This window comes from Pseudophryne corroboree, chromosome 4, assembly GCF_028390025.1.
Source record: "Pseudophryne corroboree isolate aPseCor3 chromosome 4, aPseCor3.hap2, whole genome shotgun sequence".
Taxonomy (NCBI): domain Eukaryota; kingdom Metazoa; phylum Chordata; class Amphibia; order Anura; family Myobatrachidae; genus Pseudophryne; species Pseudophryne corroboree.
Window position 1 is genome coordinate 867969518 of NC_086447.1, and position 12498 is coordinate 867982015.

Consider the following 12498-nt stretch of genomic DNA (forward strand, 5'->3'; position numbering starts at 1 on the left):
TGGGAAACACCCCTTAGGGTGGATAAGGCGCTCACACGCTTATCAAAACAAGTGGCGGTACCGTCTATAGATAGGGCCGTCCTCAAGGAGCCAGCTGACAGGAGGCTGGAAAATATCATATAAAAGTATATACACACATACTGGTGTTATACTGCGACCAGCGATCGCCTCAGCCTGGATGTGCAGAGCTGGGGTGGCTTGGTCGGATTCCCTGACTAAAAATATTGATACCCTTGACAGGGACAGTATTTTATTGACTATAGAGCATTTAAAGGATGCATTTCTATATATGCGAGATGCACAGAGGGATATTTGCACTCTGGCATCAAGAGTAAGTGCGATGTCCATATCTGCCAGAAGATGTTTATGGACACGACAGTGGTCAGGTGATGCAGATTCCAAACGGCACAAAGGTGTATTGCCGTATAAAGGAAGAGGAGTTATTTGGGGTCGGTCCATCTGCTGGAAAATCCACCGTTTTTACCCTAAGTCACATCTCTGCAGAAAAAGACACCGTCTTTTCAGCCTCAGTCCTTTCGTCCCTATAAGAGTCATATTTGCCCAGGGATAGAGGAAAGGGAAGAAGACTGCAGCAGGCAGCCCATTCCCAGGAACAGAAGCCTTCCACCGCTTCTGCCAAGCTCTCAGCATGACGCTGGGACCGTACAGGACCCCTGGATCCTACAAGTAGTATCCCAGGGGTACAGATTGGAATGTCGAAACGTTTCCCCCTCGCAGGCTCCTGAAGTCTGCTTTACCAAGGTATCCCTCCGACAAGGAGGCAGTATGGGAAAAAATTCACAAGCTGTATTCCCAGCAGGTGATAATCAAATTACCCCTCCTACAACAAGGAAAGGGGTATTATTCCACACTATATTGTGGTACTGAAGCCAGAAGGCTAGGTGAGACCTATTCTAAATCTAAAAAAATTTGAACACTTACAAAGGTTCAAATCAAGATGGAGTCACTCAGAGCAGTGATAACGAACCAGGAAGAAGGGGACTATATAGTGTCCCGGGACATCAGGGATGCTTACCTCCATGTCCCAAATTTGCCCTTCTCACTAAGGGTACCTCAGGTTCGTGGTATAGAACTGTCACTGTCAGTTTCAGACGCTGCCGTTTGGATTGTCCACGGCACCCCGGGTCTTTACCAAGGTAATGGCCGAAATGATGATTCTTCTTCGAAGAAAAGGCGTCTTAATTACCCCTTACTTGGACGATCTCCTGATAAGGGCAAAGTCCAGGGAACAGTTGGAGGTCGGAGTAGCACTATCTCGGATACTGCTACAACAGCACGGATGGATTCTAAATATTCCAAAATCGCAGCTGATCCTGACGACACGTCTGCTGTGCCTAGGGATGATTCTGGACACAGTCCAGAAAAAGGTGTTTCTCCCGGAAGAGAAAGCCAGGGAGTTATCCGAGCTAGTCAAGAACCTCCTAAAACCAGGAAAAGTGTCAGTGCATCATTGCACAAGGGTCCTGGTAAAAATGGTGGCTTCCTACGAAGCAATTCCATTCGGCAGATTTCACGCAAGAACTTTTCAGTGGGATCTGCTGGACAAATGGTCCGGATCGCATCTTCAGATGCATCAGCGGATAACCCTATATCCAAGGACAAGGGTGTCTCTCCTGTGGTGGTTACAGAGTGCTCATCTTCTAGAGGGCCGCAGATTCGGCATTCAGGATTGGATGCTGGTGACCACGGAGGCCAGCCCGAGAGGCTGGGGAGCAGTCACACAAGGAAAAAATTTCCAGGGAGTGTGATCAAGTCTGGAGACTTTTCTCCACATAAATATACTGGAGCTAAGGGTAAATTTATAATGCTCTAAGCTTAGCAAGACCTCTGCTTCAAGGTCAGCCGGTATTGATCCAGTGGGAAAAACATCACGGCAGTCGCCCACGTAAACAGACAGGGCGGCACAAGAAGCAGGAGGGCAATGGCAAAAACTGCAAGGACTTTTCGCTTGGCGGAAAATCATGTGATAGCACTGTCAGCAGTGTTTCATTCCGGGAGTGGAAACTGGGAAGCAGACTTCCTCAGCAGGCACGACCTCCACCCGGGAGAGTGGAAACTTCATCGGGAAGTTTTTCCACATGATTGTGAACCGTTGGGAAATACCAAAGGTGGACATGATGGCGTCCCGTCTGAACAAAAAACGGGACAGGTATTGCGCCAGGTCAAGAGACCCTCAGGCAATAGCTGTGGACGTTCTGGTAACACTGTGGGTGTACCAGTCGGTGTATGTGTTCCCTCCTCTGCTTCTCATACCTAAGGTACTGAGAATTATAAGACGTAGAGGAGTAAGAACTATACTCATGGCTCCGGATTGGCCAAGAAGGACTTGGTACCCGGAACTTCAAGAGATGCTCACAGAGGATTTATGGCCTCTGCCGCTAAGAAGGGACTTGCTTCAGCAAGTACCATGTCTGTTCCAAGACTTACCGCAGCTGCGTTTGACGGCATGGCGGTGGAACGCCGGATCCTAAGGGAAAAAGGCATTCCGGAAGAGGTCATTCCTACCCTGGTCAAAGCCAGGAAGGAGGTGACCGCACAACATTATCACCACATGTGGCGAAAATATGTTGCGTGGTGTGAGGCCAGGAAGGCCCCACGAAGAAATTTCAACTCGGTCGATTCCTGCATTTCCTGCAAACAGGAGTGTCTATGGGCCTCAAATTGGGGCCCATTAAGGTTCAAATTTCGGCCCTGTCGATTTTCTTCCAGAAAGAATTGGCTTCAGTTCCTGAAGTCCAGAAGTTTGTCAAGGGAGTATTGCATATACAACCCCCTTTTGTGCCTCCAGTGGCACTGTGGGATCTCAACGTAGTTCTGGGATTCCTCAAATCACATTGGTTTAAAACCAGTCAAATCTGTGGATTTGAAGCATCTCACATGAAAAGTGACCATGCTCTTGGCCCTGGCCTGGGCCAGGCGAGTGTCAAATTGGTGGGTTTTTTTCTCAAAAAAGCCCATATCTGTTTGTCCATTCGGACAGGGCAGAGCTGCGGACTCGTCCCCAGTTCTCTCCCTAAGGTGGTGTCAGTGTTTCACCTGAACCAGCTTATTGTGGTGCCTTGCGCCTACTAGGGACTTGGAGGACTCCAAGTTGCTGGATGTTGTCAGGGCCCTGAAAGTATAGGTTCCAGGACGGCTGGAGTCAGGAAAACTGACTTGCTGTTATCCTGTATGCACCCAACAAACTGGGTGCTCTTGCTTCTAAGCAGACTATTGCTAGTTGGATGTGTAATACAATTCAGCTTGCACATTCTGTGGCAGGCCTGCCACAGCCAAAATATGTAAATGCCCATTCCACAAGGAAGGTGGGCTCATCTTGGGCGGCTGCCCGAGGGGTCTCGGCTTTACAACTTTGCCGAGCGGCTATTTAGTCAGGGGCAAACACGTTTGTAAAATCCTACAAATTTGATACCCTGGCTAAGGAGGACCTGGAGTTCTCTCATTCGGTGCTGCAGAGTCATCCGCACTCTCCCGCCCGTTTGGGAGCTTTGGTATAATCCCCATGGTCCTTTCAGGAACCCCAGCATCCACTAGGACGATAGAGAAAATAAGAATTTACTTACCGATAATTCTATTTCTCGGAGTCCGTAGTGGATGCTGGGCGCCCATCCCAAGTGCGGATTATCTGCATTACTTGTACATAGTTACAAAAATCGGGTTATTATTGTTGTGAGCCATCTTTTCAGAGGCTCCGCTGTTATCATACTGTTAACTGGGTTCAGGCCACAGGTTGTACAGTGTGATTGGTGTGGCTGGTATGAGTCTTACCCGGGATTCAAAATCCTTCCTTATTGTGTACGCTCGTCCGGGCACAGTATCCTAACTGAGGCTTGGAGGAGGGTCATAGGGGGAGGAGCCAGTGCACACCACCTGATCCTAAAGCTTTACTTTTTGTGCCCTGTCTCCTGCGGAGCCGCTATTCCCCATGGTCCTTTCAGGAACCCCAGCATCCACTACGGACTCCGAGAAATAGAATTATCGGTAAGTAAATTCTTATTTTAAACCTTATATGGCTAAAGAAATGCATCACATATAGCTCCTGGGCTATATGGATGCATTTAACCCCTGCCAGTTTTCCTAAAAAAAGCGGGAGAAAAGGCCGCCGAAAAGGGGGCGGAGCCTATCTCCTCAGCACACAAGCGCCATTTTCCCTCACAGCTCCGCTGGAAGGACGGCTCCCTGACTCTCCCCTGCAGTCCTGCTACAGAATCAGGGTAAAACAAGAGAGGGGGGGCACTAATTGGCAGAAAATACATATACAGCAGCTATAGAAGGGAGAAACACTTATATAAGGTTATCCCTGCATATATATAGCGCTCTGGTGTGTGCTGGCAAACTCTCCCTCTGTCTCCCCAAAGGGCTCGTGGGGTCCTGTCCTCTATCAGAGCATTCCCTGTGTGTGTGCTGTGTGTCGGTACGATTGTGTCGACATGTATGAGGAGGAAAATGATGTGGAGGCGGAGCAATTGCCTGTAATAGTGATGTCACCCCCTAGGGAGTCGACACCTGACTGGATGGTCGTATGGAAGGAATTACGTGACAGTGTCAGCACTTTGCAAAAAACTGTTGACGACATGAGACAGCCGGCAAATCAGTTAGTGCCTGTCCAGGCGTCTCAAACACCGTCAGGGGCTCTAAAGCGCCCGTTACCTCAGATGGTCGACACAGACCCAGACACGGATACTGACTCCAGTGTCGACGGTGACGAGACAAACGTAATGTCCAGTAGGGCCACACGTTACATGATCACGGCAATGAAGGAGGCTTTGAACATTTCTGATACTACAAGTACCACAAAAAAGGGTATTATGTGGGGTGTGAAAAAACTACCCATAGTTTTTCCTGAATCAGATGAATTAAATGAGGTGTGTGACAAAGCGTGGGTTTCCCCCGATAAAAAACTGCTGATTTCTAATAAATTATTGGCATTATACCCTTTCCCGCCAGAGGTTAGGGCGCGTTGGGAAACACCCCCTAGGGTAGATAAGGCGCTCACACGCTTATCAAAACAAGTGGCGTTACCGTCTCCTGATACGGCCGCCCTCAAGGAACCAGCTGATAGAAAGCTGGAAAATATCCTAAAAGATATATACACACATACTGGTGTTATACTACGACCAGCAATCGCCTCAGCCTGGATGTGCAGCGCTGGAGTGGCTTGGTCGGATTCCCTGACTGAAAATATTGATACCCTGGATAGGGACAGTATATTGTTGACTATAGAGCATTTAAAGGATGCATTACTATATATGCGAGATGCACAGAGGGATATTTGCACCCTGGCATCAAGAGTAAGTGCGTTGTCCATTTCTGCCAGAAGAAGTTTATGGACACGACAGTGGTCAGGTGATGCGGATTCAAAACGGCATATGGAAGTTTTGCCGTATAAAGGGGAGGAGTTATTTGGGGTCGGTCTATGAGACCTGGTGGCCACGGCGACGGCTGGAAAATCCACCTTTTTACCGCAGGTCACCTCTCAGCAGAAAAAGACACCGTCTTTTCAAACTCAGTCCTTTCGTTCCCATAAGGGCAAGCGGGCAAAAGGCCACTCATTTCTGCCCCGGGGCAGAGGAAGGGGAAAAAGACTGCAGCAAGCAGCCTCTTCCCAGGATCAGAAGCCCTCCCCCGCTTCTGCCAAGTCTTCAGCATGACGCTGGGGCTTTACAAGCGGACTCAGGCACGGTGGGGGCCCGTCTCAAAAATTTCAACGCGCAGTGGGCTCACTCGCAAGTGGACCCCTGGATCCTGCAGGTAGTATCACAGGGGTACAAATTGGAATTCGAGACGTCTCCCCCTCGCCGGTTCCTGAAGTCTACTCTACCAACGTCTCCCTCCGACAGGGAGGCAGTATTGGAAGCTATTCACAAGCTGTATTCCCAGCAGGTGATAATCAAGGTACCCCTCCTACAGCAGGGAAAGGGGTATTATTCCACGCTGTTTGTGGTACCGAAGCCGGACGGCTCGGTGAGACCAATTTTAAATCTAAAATCCTTGAACACTTACATAAAAAGGTTCAAATTCAAGATGGAATCACTCAGAGCAGTGATAGCGAACCTGGAAGAAGGGGACTATATGGTGTCTCTGGACATCAAAGATGCTTATCTCCATGTCCCAATCTACCCTTCTCACCAAGGGTACCTCAGGTTTGTGGTACAGAACTGTCATTATCAGTTTCAGACGCTGCCGTTTGGATTGTCCACGGCACCACGGGTCTTTACCAAGGTAATGGCTGAAATGATGATTCTTCTTCGAAGAAAAGGCGTCTTAATTATCCCTTACTTGGACGATCTCCTGATAAGGGCAAGGTCCAGGGAACAGTTAGAGGTCGGAGTAGCACTATCTCAGGTGGTGCTACGTCAGCACGGGTGGATTCTAAATATTCCAAAATCGCAGCTGATTCCAACAACACGTCTACTGTTCCTAGGGATGATTCTGGACACAGTCCAGAAAAAGGTGTTTCTCCCGGAGGAGAAGGCCAGGGAGTTATCCGAGCTAGTCAGGAACCTCCTGAAACCAGGACAAGTGTCAGTGCATCAATGCACAAGGGTCCTGGGAAAGATGGTGGCTTCTTACGAAGCGATTCCATTCGGAAGATTCCATGCAAGAACGTTTCAGTGGGATCTGCTGGACAAATGGTCCGGATCGCATCTTCAGATGCATCAGCGGATAACCCTATCTCCAAGGACAAGGGTGTCTCTCCTGTGGTGGTTGCAGAGTGCTCATCTTCTAGAGGGCCGCAGATTCGGCATTCAGGACTGGATTCTGGTGACCACGGATGCCAGCCTGAGAGGCTGGGGAGCAGTCACACAGGGAAGAAATTTCCAGGGCTTGTGGTCAAGCATGGAAACGTCTCTTCACATAAATATCCTGGAACTAAGGGCAATTTACAATGCCCTAAGTCAAGCAAGGCCTCTGCTTCAGGGTCAGTCGGTTTTGATCCAATCGGACAACATCACGGCAGTCGCCCACGTAAACAGACAGGGCGGCACAAGAAGCAGGAGGGCAATGGCAGAAGCTGCAAGAATTCTTCGCTGGGCGGAAAATCATGTGACAGCACTGTCAGCGGTGTTCATTCCGGGAGTGGACAACTGGGAAGCAGACTTCCTCAGCAGACACGACCTCCACCCGGGGGAGTGGGGACTTCACCCAGAAGTCTTCCACGTGATTGTAAACCGTTGGGAAAAACCAAAGGTGGACATGATGGCGTCTCGTCTCAACAAGAAACTAGACAGATATTGCGCCAGGTCAAGGGACCCTCAGGCAATAGCGGTGGACGCTCTGGTAACACCGTGGGTGTACCAGTCAGTGTATGTGTTCCCTCCTCTGCCTCTCATACCCAAAGTACTGAGAATCATAAGAAGGAGAGGAGTAAGAACTATACTCGTGGCTCCGGATTGGCCAAGAAGGACTTGGTACCCGGAACTTCAAGAGATGCTCACGGAGGACCCGTGGCCTCTACCTCTCAGAAAGGACCTGCTCCAGCAGGGACCTTGTCTGTTCCAAGACTTACCGCGGCTGCGTTTGACGGCATGGAGGTTGAACGCCGGATCCTGAAGGAAAAAGGCATTCCAGATGAAGTCATCCCTACCCTGGTCAAGGCCAGAAAGGATGTAACCGCAAAACATTATCACCGCATTTGGCGGAAATATGTTGCGTGGTGTGAGGCCAAGAAGGCCCCTACAGAGGAATTTCAACTGGGTCGTTTCCTGTATTTCCTGCAAACAGGACTATCTATGGGCCTAAAATTAGGGTCCATTAAGGTTCAAATTTCGGCCCTGTCAATCTTCTTCCAGAAAGAACTGGCTTCAGTGCCTGAAGTTCAGACGTTTGTCAAAGGGGTACTGCATATACAGCCTCCTTTTGTGCCTCCAGTGGCACCTTGGGATCTCAATGTAGTGTTGAGTCTCCTAAAATCACATTGGTTTGAACCACTCACCACTGTGGAATTGAAATATCTCACATGGAAAATGGTCATGCTGTTAGCCCTGGCTTCAGCCAGGCGTGTCTCAGAATTGGCGGCTTTATCATATAAAAGCCCTTACCTAATTTTTCATTCAGACAGGGCAGAACTGAGGACTCGCCCTCAATTTCTCCCTAAGGTGGTTTCAGCGTTTCACATGAACCAGCCTATTGTGGTACCTGCGGCTACTAGGGACTTGGAGGACTCCAAGTTGCTGGACGTAGTCAGGGCCCTGAAAATATATGTTTCCAGGACGGCTGGAGTCAGAAAATCTGACTCGCTGTTTATCCTGTATGCACCCAACAAGCTGGGTGCTCCTGCTTCTAAGCAGACGATTGCTCGTTGGATTTGTAGTACAATTCAGCTTGCACATGCTGTGGCAGGCCTGCCACAGCCAAAATCTGTAAAAGCCCATTCCACAAGGAAAGTGGGCTCATCTTGGGCGGCTGCCCGAGGGGTCTCGGCTTTACAACTTTGCCGAGCAGCTACTTGGTCAGGGGCAAACACGTTTGCTAAATTTTACAAATTCGATACCCTGGCTGAGGAGGACCTGGAGTTCTCTCATTCGGTGCTGCAGAGTCATCCGCACTCTCCCGCCCGTTTGGGAGCTTTGGTATAATCCCCATGGTCCTTACGGAGTTCCCAGCATCCACTAGGACGTCAGAGAAAATAAGAATTTACTTACCGATAATTCTATTTCTCATAGTCCGTAGTGGATGCTGGGCGCCCATCCCAAGTGCGGATTGTCTGCAATACTTGTATATAGTTATTGTTACAAAAATCGGGTTGTTTATTGTTGTGAGCCATCTTTTCAGAGGCTCCTACGTTTATCATACTGTTAACTGGGTTCAGATCACAAGTTGTACGGTGTGATTGGTGTGGCTGGTATGAGTCTTACCCGGGATTCAAGATCCTTCCTTATTATGTACGCTCGTCCGAGCACAGTATCCTAACTGAGGCTTGGAGGAGGGTCATAGGGGGAGGAGCCAGTGCACACCAGCTAGTCCTAAAGCTTTTACTTTTGTGCCCAGTCTCCTGCGGAGCCGCTATTCCCCATGGTCCTTACGGAGTTCCCAGCATCCACTACGGACTATGAGAAATAGAATTATCGGTAAGTAAATTCTTATTTTATCACTGCTTAGTACATCTCCCCCTAGGGGTCTATTCATGAAGCAGTGAAAAGAGTGGAGAAAAGGACAAGTGGCAACCAATCCGCTTTGAAGGAAGCCTCTATCAAGTAAATTCTATAAAAGGGAGATGCTGATTGGTTGCCATGGGCAACTTCTCCAATGTTCTGTTTCCCCAGTATTTCCACTGCTTCATGAATAGACCCCTTAACACCAGCTGACACTGATTGAGTTACTGATAGTTCTGGGGAATGGGGATCACTGAGCAGTGCTGGCAGATCACCTGCTGGTAAAAGTTGTTTTATTTTCAGAAAAATAATAAATGACACATAGTATTGGTGTGCATAGAATGTATTACATGACATGGACGTCTTCATAGCCGGAACTGTGAAGGTGAAGAAACCAATAAAGCGTGTGACGTACGACTGGTATTTCTATCACTGTTGGGACAGATTCACATTTAACCTTTTTGCAGTGAGAATCAGGACTTCTCTAATTCCTCCACAGGCTTTCTTCCTATATCCCCACCATCCTCCATGCTTTGGGCCTGATTCAGAGATGTAGCTAATACATTAGTAGCTGCGCTCCCGTACGCCACGCATGCACGAAAATATGGTAAAGCTGCCACCTGGAAATGCACAGAGATGCCCACCGGTAGATCCCAGCTTCTGTGTACACACATGTAGCGGTGGTCGCAGATCCTTTGGTAATCGTCTATCTGCGTATGGACACACAGAATGGTCGCTGGAACGCTGGAGACATGTTTTCTGCGTACAGGTTCGCAGTTGTAGGCTGAGATACTTCCCCAAAAAAAAGTCTGTGACTCCTCCTAACTGCCGCCTAACGGTCTCTGACTGTCAATGTGAAAAAATCTGCACCGCGAGTGGGATCACAAAGGTAGGTGCGCAGTGCGACTGAGACGCATGCGAAAATAGACAAACTGCAGCAGATGTCGCCAGTAGCTGCAGCAGATTCCTGTTTATACATATGTATTTATTTGGGTTAAACTTCATTGATATGGAAATTCTACGAAAACTAGCTGGGTGTTTTCTGTAACTGCTTCTTTGTAAAACTAAATAAAAATGGTTTCTAAAAAAAAAAAAAAATTTCTGTTATGACATAATACTATTCATGCGGCCCTCTTCTACTCCTTAGTAACTAACATCAGCTTGTGAACCATTTATAGGGACTACCACAGGGCTAGATAGAGCTGAAGCCATGCAGTACCGAATGTGGCCACAAGGAGTCACAACAGGAATGTGAGAAGTTTATTGTTCAAACAGGAGTTAAAGGAAGTCATAAAAATACCTGTTTATAACTACAGACCGTAAATATCTCCTGCAGTGCAGTGTTTATTGCTTATCAAAGGGGATAATTACACTTTACAGATCTTCTACAGACATTCCGGCTCCAATTACCTCTCTTTAGTAATGAGCTACTGTTCTGTAGGTTTCCCACTCTTCTAGACAATCCCTACTCAAAGTATAAGCCTGATAGTGTTAGCTCTGTGGCAATGTTTGTGCTCTTCCTTTATTATTGGAGATACATAGGGGTCTATGTGCTAAGCCTTGGAGAGAAATAAAGTAGACGGAGATAAAGTACCAGCCAATCAGCTCCTAACTGTCATTTTTCAAACACAGCCTGTAACATGACAGTTAGGAGCTGATTGGCTGGTGTGTTATCTTTCTACACTTTATCTCTTTCCATGGCTTAATATATAGACCCCCATAGTCCCTGAGATTCCCCTGAGAGGAATGTTAGTATTGCTGACAGCCTCGTGCCTGAATGGGAATCCTTTGCGGAGGGATAGTCTTTGGTGTCTGTTCTCTCTTTGAACTGTATTCCTTGTAATCTCTGTTTCCTGTTCATAACAAACGTTTTCCTGTGTTATCTGCAGCTGTCTGTGTTCTAGTATGTAAACGATAATGTCTTTGTGTCTCCTAGTAACTGGGACCTACTGTACATCTACCCAGCTAATTATTTTGATTATTTACATACAGTCTCTTTTATCGTTCTTTCAAAACGCTAGCTACTTAGGCCGCTGTGTTGTTCCGTACTGTCAGCGCAGAACATATGTGGTTTTATTTCTCAAATGTGCCTGCGCTATGTAAATTGGGTGGTGGAGCAATTTTATTGGGGTATACTGATAATGACCCCTGACTCAAGAGGGATCTAGGTGATTTTAAAGCCCCGTACACACAGGGAGAGCGGTCCTTGATAGATCCCTCAGCACACATCTCTCCACCCACTCAGCACAGCGAGATATGTACTGAGCGATGGGGGCGAACTGGGGGTGGGGGCGCGCTCATTTCACCCAGCGCGCCCCCACTCGGTACACACGGAGAGATCCGTGCTTAAGTTCTAAGCAATCTAGTCAGATTGCTTAGAATTTAGGCACGGATCTCTCCGCGTGTACCCCCCTTAAGACTCTATATGTATTGTCACAATTGGGAAGTGTTGCTGGAAATATGTAAACAGCCTATCAGAGCCAGGGCCAGATTAGCAATGAGGTGGATAGGACTACAGCTCATTACTCCACATAAAAATAGGCCCATCATCATGACTCCATGACGGTCACTAGCTGGCCACGTGGTGGGTTAGTCAGCCATAAACCATAAGTATTAAAATTGGATTTCTATTTTCCTCACACAATGATTAATTTTTCTACTTCTGTATATTTGGGAGACATTGGGGCTGAAAGTTTAGGGGGTGGTACTGGCCACACCCACGTGTCACTGGCCACACCCACACATTACTGGTCACCACGCCGATTCTCACAGCAGGCAATTGATCAATCAGCCCCAAGTCCATGTGGCTCTTAATCCTGCCCTGATCAAAGCATGTGACCAGTGAGGAGCCAATGAGTTAGGACCCAGCCGGTAAGAGCACGGGAAGTCCTGGCAACTGTCTGCTCCGGAACTCCATAAACTTCCTGTCCCTGAACAAATTATTCCAATGAATTAAATCTGTTTCCTACACTAATTCTACTAATAGTGACCTCCTTGAAATTGTACCTCGCAGTATGGACGGTGTAATGGTTACCATTACTGCCTCACAGCACTTAGGTCATGGGTTCAATTCCCACCCTGGCTCTAACTGTGAAGAGTTTGTATATTCTCCCCATGCTTGCGTGGGTTTCCTCTGGGTACTTTGGTTTACTCCCACAATCCAAAAATACACTGGTAGGTTCATTGGCTCACTACAAATTAACCTTAGTGTGAATGTGTATGCATGTACATGTGGTAGGGAATATAGATTGTAAACTCCACATCCGATTGTACTATCTTATTTTACCTGCTCATATAAATCTCCAAGAGTGGGCAATGAAGAGGCTAGCCCAATAAATTAGATGATCAGCAATCTGGCAGGATGATGCCCACTGTTGTCAGT